Genomic DNA, 11514 nt, shown 5'->3' on the forward strand with positions numbered 1-11514 from the left:
TGTTTGCTTGAGCCGTGGATTCTGGAAAAGCTATCCTGAGCCGTGAGCCGTGAGAAAATTGATGTGAACTTTGGGCCGTGAAAAAGCTGAAAGCTGCTTGGTTGAGACAACGGTAAAACTGTAGATTTGGTTGCGAGTATCTATAATATCCTTGGGGACTGAGTGAATATATTCATATGTTGATTGCATGGAGCAATGATATGTATATTGGTAGGCAATTTAACAGCCATTTCACAAAGAAAATTATGACAATGTAGATGATTCGTGGCTAATATATGGGGAACTCAACTTTTTTTATGTTGCATATGTATAAATAGATAGTGATCCTGTAATATATTTTTTTCCAAGCCACTTGCACTAGTAGAAAACAGGGCTTTGGTCCAGACCGGCTCAGCCCATTAGTCCCGGTTCAGTCCAGAACCGGGACCAATGTGGGCATTGGTTCCGGTTCGTGAGCCCAGTGGGCCGGCCGGGCCACGTGGGCCATTGGTCCCGGTTCATCTGGATCTTTTGGTCCCGGTTGGTGGGATGAACCGGGACCAATGGGCCTCGCTCCTGGCCCACCATCATTGGTCCCGGTTGATGGCTTGAACCGGGACCAAAGGCTCCCCGTTAGTCCCGGCTCATGCCACCAATCGGGACCAATGAAGTGCCTATATATACCCCTCGCTCGCGAGCAGAGCACCCCAGTGCTCTGTTTTTCTCTGGCCAAGGGGGAGAGGGCTTGGTGGTGCTCTAGCTCGCCTCCTATGCACACAAGGTGTTCGATGGAATGTCCGAGCCACACTACTTAAGCTTTCTCCTCTCCAAGCTCGACCTCCAAACTCCATTTTCCATAATATTTGTCTAGGTTTAGCGGTCCGTCACGCCCCGTCCCCGTCTTCACCGCCGTCGATCACCCGCGCCGAGCTCATCGCCGGCACCACCGTGGTGAGCCTCTTGTTTTATCTTCTTTCTGAAAGGAAAAATATTCTTACTTGCATGTTTACATAGATACTTGTATTATTTTCTTACTTTTATTATTGCATCTTATATAGTGCGATGGTTTTGGTATCCGCCCCCGTCGGCCCTCGTCCTGTCTATGATTCGGATGTGGTATATATATTATCTTTATAACTATTGGTTCATTTATTGTTTATGAAAATTATGCCGACCAACGTGACATAGATTTTATTTATGTAGGATGTATGTGAATCGGAAATGCCAACCGACCCTATTGTCGAGAGGTTAAATTTAGTTGAAGAAGAAAACAATTTGTTGAAGGAAAAAGTAAAAAAAAATTGAGGAGGAGAAGATGATATTGGAGTTGCATGTTGTGGATGTCGTCGATGATCACAAGATCAAGATGGATGCAATGTGCTTGAAAATTAAAAAGATTAGAAAATATGCCATTCATACCGAGGCTTGGTATCATTATGCCGTTGGATCAATTGTTACCTTGGTTGCGATTATGATCGCATTTGTTTTCGCATTGAAATGTTTTACATAGTTTCAATGTATGGTTTAATTAATTAGATGCTCTGGAGAGCTATATGTTGTTAGATGAGAACTATGTATGCACTTTGGTTTTAATGTGATGATGAACTTCTATTAATTTGGACACTTAATTATATATAATGCACGCAGATGAACCGGCAATGGATGTACGGTGACAGACACACCCGCGAGTACATTAAGGGCATGCATGAGTTTCTCGAAGCGGCTGAGGCAAACAAGCAGAATGGTTTTATGTGTTGTCCATGCACTGAATGTGGGAATACGAGGTCTTACTCTAACCGGAAAATCCTTCACTCCCACCTGCTTTACAAGGGTTTCATGCCACACTATAATGTTTGGACGAGGCACGGAGAAATAGGGGTTATGATGGAAGATGGCGAAGAAGAAGAGTATGATGACAACTATGTGCCCCCTGAATACGGTGATGCTGTAACGGGGGGAGCTGGTGAAGATCAAGAGGAACCAGACGATGTGCCCAATGATGCTGCAACGGGTGAAGCTGCTGAAGATCAAGAGGAACCAGACGATGTGCTCGATGATTGTGATCTCCGCCGGGTCATTGTTGATGCAAGGACGCAATGCGAAAGTGAAAAGGAGAAGCTGAAGTTCGATCGCATGTTAGAGGATCACAAAAAGGGGTTGTACCCCAATTGCGAAGATGGCAACACAAAGCTCGGTACCGTACTGGAATTGCTGCAGTGGAAGGCAGAGAATGCTGTGGCTGACAAAGGATTTGAGAAGCTACTGAAAATATTGAAGAAGAAGCTTCCAAAGGATAACGAATTGCCCGACAGTACATACGCAGCAAAGAAGGTCGTATGCCCTCTAGGATTAGAGGTGGAGAAGATACATGCATGCCCTAATGACTGCATCCTCTACCGCGGTGCATACAAGGATCTGAATGCATGCCCGATATGCGGTGCATTGCGGTATAAGATCAGACGAGATGACCCTGGTGATGTTGACGGCGAGCCCCCCAGGAAGAGGGTTCCTGCGAAGGTGATGTGGTATGCTCCTATAATACCACGGTTGAAATGTCTGTTCAGAAACGAAGAGCATGCCAAATTGATGCGATGGCACAGTGAGAACCGAAAGAAAGATGGGAAGTTGAGAGCACCCGCCGACGGGTCGCAGTGGAGAAAAATCGAGAGAAAGTACTGGGATGAGTTTGCAAAGGACCCAAGGAATGTATGGTTTGCTTTAAGCGCGGATGGCATTAATCCTTTCGGAGAGCAGAGCAGCAATCACAGCACCTGGCCCGTGACTCTATGTATGTATAACCTTCCTCCTTGGATGTGCATGAAGCGGAAGTTCATTATGATGCCAGTTCTCATCCAAGGCCCTAAGCAAACCGGCAACGAAATTGATGTGTACCTAAGGCCATTAGTTGAAGAACTTTTATAGCTGTGGAATGGAAACGGTGTACGTACGTGGGATGAGCACAGACAGGAGGAATTTAACCTTAAGGCGTTGCTGTTCATGACCATCAACGATTGGCCCGCTCTCAGTAACCTTTCAGGACAGACAAACAAAGGATACCACGCATGCACGCACTGTTTAGATGACACTAAAAGTATATACCTGGACAAATGCAGGAAGAATGTGTATCTGGGCCATCATCGATTTCTTCCGACCAACCATCAATGTCGAAAGAAAGGCAAGCATTTCAAAGGCGAGGCAGATCACCGGAAGAAGCCCGCCATGTGCACCGGTGATCACGTGCTTGCTATGGTCAATGATTTACACTACGTAATCTTTGGAAAGGGTCCCGGTGGACTAGCTGTTCCGAATGACGCTGAGGGACACGCACCCATGTGGAAGAAGAAATCTATATTTTGGGACCTACCCTACTGGAAAGACCTAGAGGTCCGCTCCTCAATCGACGTGATGCACGTGACGAAGAACCTTTGCGTGAACCTGCTAGGCTTCTTGGGCGTGTATGGGAAGACAAAAGATACACCTGAGGCACGGGAGGACCTGCAACTTTGCATGAAAAAGACGGCATGCCTCCGAAGTAGTATAAAGGTCCTGCCAGCTACGCTCTTACGAAAGAAGAGAAAGAAATCTTCTTTGAATGCCTGCTCAGTATGAAGGTCACGACTGGCTTCTCGTCGAATATAAAGGGAATAATAAATATGCCAGAGAAAAAGTTTCAGAACCTGAAGTCTCATGACTGCCACGTGATTATGACGCAACTGCTTCCGGTTGCATTGAGGGGGCTTCTACCGGAAAACGTCCGATTAGCCATTGTGAAGCTATGTGCATTCCTCAATGCAATCTCTCAGAAGGTGATCGGTCCAGAAATCGTACCAAGGCTAAGGAGTGATGTGGCGCAATGTCTTGTCAGTTTCGAGCTGGTGTTCCCACCATCCTTCTTCAATATCATGACGCACGTCCTAGTTCATCTACTCGACGAGATTGTCATCCTGGGGCCCGTATTTCTACACAATATGTTCCCCTTTGAGAGATTCATGGGAGTCCTAAAGAAATATGTCCATAACCGCGCTAGGCCAGAAGGAAGCATCTCCATGGGCCATCAAACAGAGGATGTTATCGGGTTTTGTGTTGACTTCATTCCTGGCCTTAAGAAGATAGGTCTCCCTAAATCGCGGTATGAGGGGAGACTGACTGGAAAAGGCACTCTTTATAGTAAAGTTAATCACAAAAAACAAATCAAAAAAACAGGAAAAAACTATTTTTATAGTAAAGTTAATCACAAAATAAAATAAATAAAGCAACAAAGAAAACAAAAAAACTAAAAAAAGTATTTTCAAATTTGAAAACTAATGGCATTAACAAAAAGTTTATAAATTTTCTAAAACTAAAAGCGTAAAGAATTAAAAAATAAAGCAAAAAACAAAAGAAAATAAATAAAGCAACAAAAAAGCAAAAAAAATGCCACCTACTGGGCCACCACGGCCTGAATACGACTAGAAACCCTACCATGGGCCAGGATTCAAGCCCGCAGCAGGCCCAGTAGGCCCACAGGCATTGCAGTGACAGATTAGGCCCGAAAGCCTGCAGTTGAGAGGAGCTCAGGAGGGTGGGCGTAGCAGCGCTTATAAACCACTCCCGAGCCCTCTCAACTAGCGAGGTGGGACTAAACTTTTGGGCGCGGGGCATCACAAGGCCATTGGTCCCGGTTGGTGGCACCAACCGGGACTAAAGGGGGCATTGGTCACGGTTCGTGTCACCAACCGTGACCAATGCCCCCCTTTAGTCCCGGTTGGTGCCACCAACTGGGACCATAGGCCTATGCTTCCCGCCCTTTCGGCTACTGAAAAGAGACCTATGGTCCCGGTTGGTGGCACGAACCAGGACCATAGGTGTGCATTGGTACCGGTTCGTGCCACGAACCGGGACCATTGCTCTGGGTATATAAGGTAGCACTTGTGAAAATTTCGCCAACCGCTCCCATTCCCCCCCGACGCCCCCAGGCCGTTCGTCGTCGTCGTCGCCGCCCCGAGCCCGTCGTCGCCCACTCCCCGTCGCCGTCGCCCCGCGCCGCCGCAGGCCTTGTCCCCGTCGCTGCTTGCGCCGTCGCCGGCCTCCTCCTCGTCACTGCGTGCGCCATCTCCGGCCCCCTCCCCGTCGCCTCGCGCCGCGTCGCCGGCCTCCCCCGCACCGTCGCCGGCCTCCTCCCCGTCCCCGGCCTCCTCCCCGTCGCGCCCCCAGTGAGCTCCCCCCTTCCCATCAATCCTTGTCGCTCTGACCATCGCCGCCGCCGCTGCTGCTCTCTGTGTGTGATAAAAAATTTCATATGTGTATGTGTATATGCTCATATGTATTTAGATTTGGCTATGTATGTATGTATATGCTCATATGTATGTATGTATGTATGTATGTATATGCTCTCTGTATATGGATTTGGCTATGTATATGCTCTCTGTATATGCTCATATGTATGTATGTTCATATAGCATTTTTTCTATATATGAATTATTTTTTTGTTCATGGATATATGCTAAAGAAAACGAGGGGGGTGATAGATGATGATGAGGGGTCGAGAGGGGGATGAGAGGTCGAGAGGGGTCGAGGGGAGAAAAAAAATGTTATCAGGGACGAGGGTCGTCGAGGGGTCGAGAGAGGGACGAGGGGTCGAGAGGGGTACGCACCGGGACCAATACTCTGTGTATATAAGCAGGACTTAGAAAGAAGAAGAGGAGAGGAATAAGAGGAGAAATAAATAAGAAGAAGAAAAAAGAAAAAGAAAAAGAAGAGGAGAAGAAGAAAGGAATAGCTAGAGGAGAAGATCGAAGAAGAAAAAAAGAAGAAGAAAAAGAGGAGAAGAAGAAAGGAATAGTGGAGAAGAAGAAAGCTATTCATTTCTTCTTCTCCTCTTTCTTCTTCTTCTTCTTCTTCTTCTTAATTTTTATCGGGAACGAGGGTGTCGAGGATCGCCGAGGGGTTGAGGGTCGGGAACTAGGGTAGAGGGTCGAGGGTCGTTAAGGGGTCAAGGGGCGAGGGTTCGAGGGTTTCAGGGTCGAGGGATCGAGGGTTCTATAGGGTCGAGGGATCGAGGGTCGAGGGTTCCAGGGTCGTCTAGGGGTCGAGGGTTCCAGGGTCGCCGAGGGTTCGAGGGGTCGAGGATCGCCGAGGGGTCGAGAGAGGTTTCCTAGTGTCAAAGTATTGAAGAAATCCATGGCTTCATCATTAGCCGGAAGTAACCAGGGCATGACGAAGTCCTCCAAAGTTATTTTGGAATGGTGTCCCAGATAGGATAATTTGCCTTTTTGTATGAATTTCAGCAAAGGCCTTCCAAATAACGATATTTGGAAGGTTCTTGCTAAACTTTGTACCAAAAAGCGAATTATCCTATCTAGGACTCCGTTCCAAAATAACTTTGGAGAGCTTCGTACCATCATGCACATGTTACTTTCGCCTAATGATGAAGACATGGTTTTGTTGAATCCTTTGACACTAGGCAACCTCCCGACCCCTCGACGATCCTCTCGAACATGAGAGGAAGAAGAGGATCGCCGAGGGGTCGAGGGTTCCAGGGTCGTCGAGGGTTCGAGGGGTCGAGGATCGCCGAGGGGTCGAGAGAGAGATTTCCTAGTGTCAAAGTATTGAAGAAATCCATGGCTTCATCATTAGCCAGAAGTAACCAGGGCATGACGAAGTCCTCCAAAGTTATTTTGGAATGGTGTCCCGGATAGGATAATTTGCCTTTTTGTATGAATTTCAGCAAAGGCCTTCCAAATAACGATATTTGGAAGGTTCTTGCTGAACTTTGTACCAAAAAGCGAATTATCCTATCTAGGACTCCGTTCCAAAATAACTTTGGAGAGCTTCGTACCATCATGCACCTGTTACTTTCACCTAATGATGAAGACATGGTTTTGTTGAATCCTTTGACACTAGGCAACCTCCCAACCCCTCGGCGATCCTCTCGAACATGAGAGGAAGAAGAGGATAAAAAAAGAAGAGGAAGAAGAAAAAAAAAAGAGGAGAACAAAGAATAGAGGAGATCTTCTCCTCTTTTTTTTCTTCTTCTTCCTCTTTTTTTTATCGGGAACGAGGGTCGTCGAGGGACATAGACGTAGTGTCGTCGTTGTCGATATATACCCCCTCCCGATAGCTTCTGTAAGTGCATCTAGTGCCACCCCTAGTTGGTTTTGGAGTATTAACAACAAACCTAGTTGAGGGACTAATGTGTTTGTGAGAATTGCAGGATAACACAGGTAGAAGTCCCTCATTGATTCGGTTTTCCCACCAGAGATGACCCCTAAAAATGTATGAAGACATTGATGTCAAAGGTGGTATATGAAGATATTTACATTGAAGACTATGACAAGAGAAGACACCGCATGAAGCCTATGGAGCTCGAAGACTTAGATCTTTCGTAGTTCTTTTTCTTCTGTGTTGAGTCATATGAACCACCGTACTGTTAAGTGGGGTCCAAGAGAACCAGTCAGAATGACTGAAGTGATGCTTAAACAAAAACCTATGTCTTCAAGTGAAGACTATGAGAGCAAATCTTGTCCAGAGTCGGACAAGTCAGCTTTGCTTGTAGCCCAAGTAAAGTTGCCGTGTGAGTTTGAAATCTGACCGTTGGAACACGTGTCAGTTCCTTAGTGACCCAGGGTCATTTCGGACAAATCAGGTCGGGTTGCCTATTGGCTATAAATAGCCCACCCCCTACAACCATAAACGGTTGGCTGCTCAAATTCAGAGTACGGCTTTTGTCGTTTGAGAGCAACCCACCTCGAAGCCTTTGAGAGAGAATTCCTTGCGAGGATAAAGCCCTAACCACCCAGAGCCAAAGAGAATTAGGCATCACTTAAGTCTTCTTGTCTGAGTGATCTGAAGACTTATTACACTTGAGGATTGTGCATCCTCCAGCCGGTTAGGCGTCGCGTTTTGAGCATCCAAGAGACATTGTGGATTGCCGGTGAACGAAGTGTGTGAAGGTTTGGGAGTCTACCTTGAAGACTTACCAGAGTGATTGGGCGAGGTCTATGTGACCTTAGCTCAAGGGGAATACGGTGAGGATTGGGTGTCCTGAGCTGCGTGTTCAGGACTGGGTGTCCCGGACTGTGTGTCCTTTGGTTTAAATACCTAGCCGCCCTAACCAGACGTACAGTTGTCACAGCAACTGGAACTGGTCCAACAAATCTTTGTCTTCAACGAGTCACTGGTTTCATCCTTCCCCTCTCTTTACTTACTGTTACTCTGTGTGAAGTCATTGTATGTTTGCTCTATCTTTTGTCTTCACTGAGTGACTGTGTGATCCATTTGGCTTCTTAATATCTTCCTGCCTGATCCTTATTACCTAGCTACTATTAGTCATTATCCTTTCACTTCATTGAATACATGACTATGGTTTATCTAGTGTAGTCTAACTTCCGCTGCATGGTAATAGGTTTATTTCTATCGTTTGTCTTCGAAACTTCCATGTTTTGAAGACTTTCATAAAAATCGCCTATTCATCCCCCCTCTAGTCGATATAACGCACTTTCAATTGGTATCAGAGCAAGGTGCTCCCTTGTTCTGTGTGATTCGGTTTAACCACCTGGAGTTTTAGCTATGTCGACTGCAGGGATAATTAAAGTCTCCGCTGCGTGCCCCGTCTTCGATGGAACTGAATATCCCTACTAGATGAATAAGATGCGCATGCATCTTGAAGCCATTGACGTCGACCTATGGTATGTCGTCAAGAACGGCGTTCCCAAGGCTGGAGAAGGTGTCACTGCTGCTGATGTCAAGAAGTTCGTTCAACTGGACCCTACTTCCAAGAACATTATCTGTGGTCATCTGACCAAAGGACAGTATGGCCGTGTGAGCGCTTTGGAAACATCTAAGCTGGTCTGGGACTGGCTCTCCAAGGTCAACGAAGGCGTCTCAACCCAGAGAGATCAGAGAATCAGCGTTCTTCGCAACCTCTTCAACCGCTTCAAGCAAAATGACAATGAGAATGTCCAGCTCACATTTGACCGACTCACTGACATCACAAATGAGCTTCAAGCCCTCGGCGCCACTGAGATCACCAAGCATGAAGTCGTCAAGACACTACTGAGATCACTTGACAGTTCGTTTGATACCCTAGCCCTGATGATTCAAGAACGACCTGATTTCAAGACACTCGATCTGTCCGACATACTTGAGAGGCTCAACACACATGAGTTTCAGCTTTCTGAGAAAAGAGATATCTACGGTCCAAACTATGGGCGAACTCGTGCCCTGAAGGCAAAAGATGTCTCCTCATCTGAAGAAGAATCTGACAGCAGTTCTGACGATCCTGAAGACATTGGAAAGGAACTTGCTATGCTTGTAAAGAAGTTCCAAAGATTCACCAAGAAGAAAGGCTTCAGAAAGTCTTCACGATCAAGCTCAAGGAATGATGAAGCTTCTGCTCATGACTACAAGAAGAAAACATGTCACAAGTGCAAGAAAACTGGCCACTTCATCTCTGAGTGTCCGCAGTGGGACAATGAGAACAGAAAGAAGAAGAAGAGCAAGGAATATGACTCTGACGACAAGAAGAAGAAGAAATACTCAAAGTCTTCTTCCAAGTCTTCCTCAAAGTCTTCATCACACAACAAGAGCTCATCTGGCAAGGCACGTGCGTTTGTTGGCAAGGAAATGGATTCAGAGGAGGAGTCCGCGTCTGAGGAGGCGGAGGTGGAGTCTGAGGAGGAGTCCGATTCTGGTGTTGCAAGTCTGGCTACAGCATACGTTGCCAAGTCCATCTTCAACACTGAAGACAATGACTTCACCATCGACGCCGATGCAAATGACAAGGACGACTCTGCTCCTACCTACTGCTTCATGGCACGTGGTGCCAAGGGTACGACACCAGCGTCTACAGAATGGATTATTGATAGTGGGTGTACAAATCACATGACTGGCAAAATAAGCCTTCTGATGGACTCAACCTTACGTCCTTCCGACAAGAGCCACATCACATTTGCTGACACTGGTAAAAGTAAGGTATTGGGTCTAGGTAGAGTTGCAATCTCAAAGGATCAACACATGGATAAAGTCATGCTTGTTGAATCCCTTGGCTTCAACTTAATGTCTGTCTCAATGCTATGCGATTTGAACATGATCGTAATATTTGGAAAATACCGTTGCCTTGTTCTAATGGAATCTGACAAGTCTCTAGTGTTTGAAGGGTATCGGAAAGACGATCTGTACGTGGTAGATTTCTCAGCAGGACCACAGCTTGCCGTATGTCTTCTAGCAAAAGCTTCAGAATGCTGGCTCTGGCATCGGAGGCTTGGGCATGCTGGCATGAGGAACCTCCACACCCTTGCAAAGAAGAAGCATGTCATAGGCATCGAGGGCGTCAAGTTCAAGAAAGATCACTTATGCGGTGCCTGTGAAGCAGGAAAGATGACGAGGGCCAAGCATCCCTCGAAGACAATCATGACTACTACTCGACCCTTCGAGCTGCTTCACATGGATCTTTTCGGTCCCACTCATTACTCAACTCTTACTACTACTGCTTGTCTCTATGGCTTCGTCATTGTTGATGATTATTCTAGATACACTTGGGTGCATATAATCCTTTACAAGACTGAAGTGCAGGATGTCTTCAGACGCTTCGCCAATCGAGCAATGAACAATTATGGCGCCAAGATAAAGCACATCAGAAGTGACAATGGCACTGAATTCAAGAACACTGGCATTGATACATATCTTGATACCTTGGGCATCACACATGAATTCTCAGCCCCGTACACGCCACAGCAGAATGGCATCGTCGAACGCAAGAACAGAACACTCATTGAGATGGCCAGAACAATGCTAGATGAATACAAGACTCCAAGAAAATTCTGGCCTGAAGCCATTGATACTGCATGCCATACAATCAATCGTGTTTATCTTCACAAGCTTCTGAACAAGACATCGTATGAGCTCCTCACTGGCAAGAAGCCAAATGTCAGTTACTTCAGAGTATTTGGCGCAAGGTGCTGGATCAAGGACCCACATCACACTTCAAAGTTTGCCCCAAAAGCACATGAGGGTTTTATGCTTGGATATGGAAAGGATTCGCACTCCTACAGAGTCTTCAACCTCTTTCATTATAAAGTGGTTGAAACCGTGGATGTGCGGTTCGATGAGACTAACGGTTCACAAAGAGAGCACCTGCCAAATGTGCTAGATGAAGTTCCATCCAGTGAATCAATCAAGCTAATGGGAACTGGAGAAATCATACCTTCTGAAGCTCATCCTGAAGAGGAACTCATCATCTCCGCACCAGATCAACCTGAAGACAATGCTCAACCTGAAGACAATCCCTCCAACAACGACAATGATCAGCAAGAGCAAAGTCTTCGCCCTGTACATCCTCGTGTTGCCAATGAAGTGCAGATTGAGAGAATAATTGACAGCATCAATGCACCTGGTCCGCTCACTCGATCAAGGGCAACCCAGCTGGCAAATTTCTGTGGGCACTTCGCATTCGTCTCAATAACAGAACCCAAGAAAGTGGAAGAAGCCTTCATGGAACCTGAATGGATTCAAGCTGTGCAAGAAGAGCTTCAACAGTTTGAGCTGAATAATGTATGG

The sequence above is a fragment of the Triticum urartu genome, chromosome 3, assembly GCF_003073215.2.
Source record: "Triticum urartu cultivar G1812 chromosome 3, Tu2.1, whole genome shotgun sequence".
Lineage (NCBI taxonomy): Eukaryota > Viridiplantae > Streptophyta > Magnoliopsida > Poales > Poaceae > Triticum > Triticum urartu.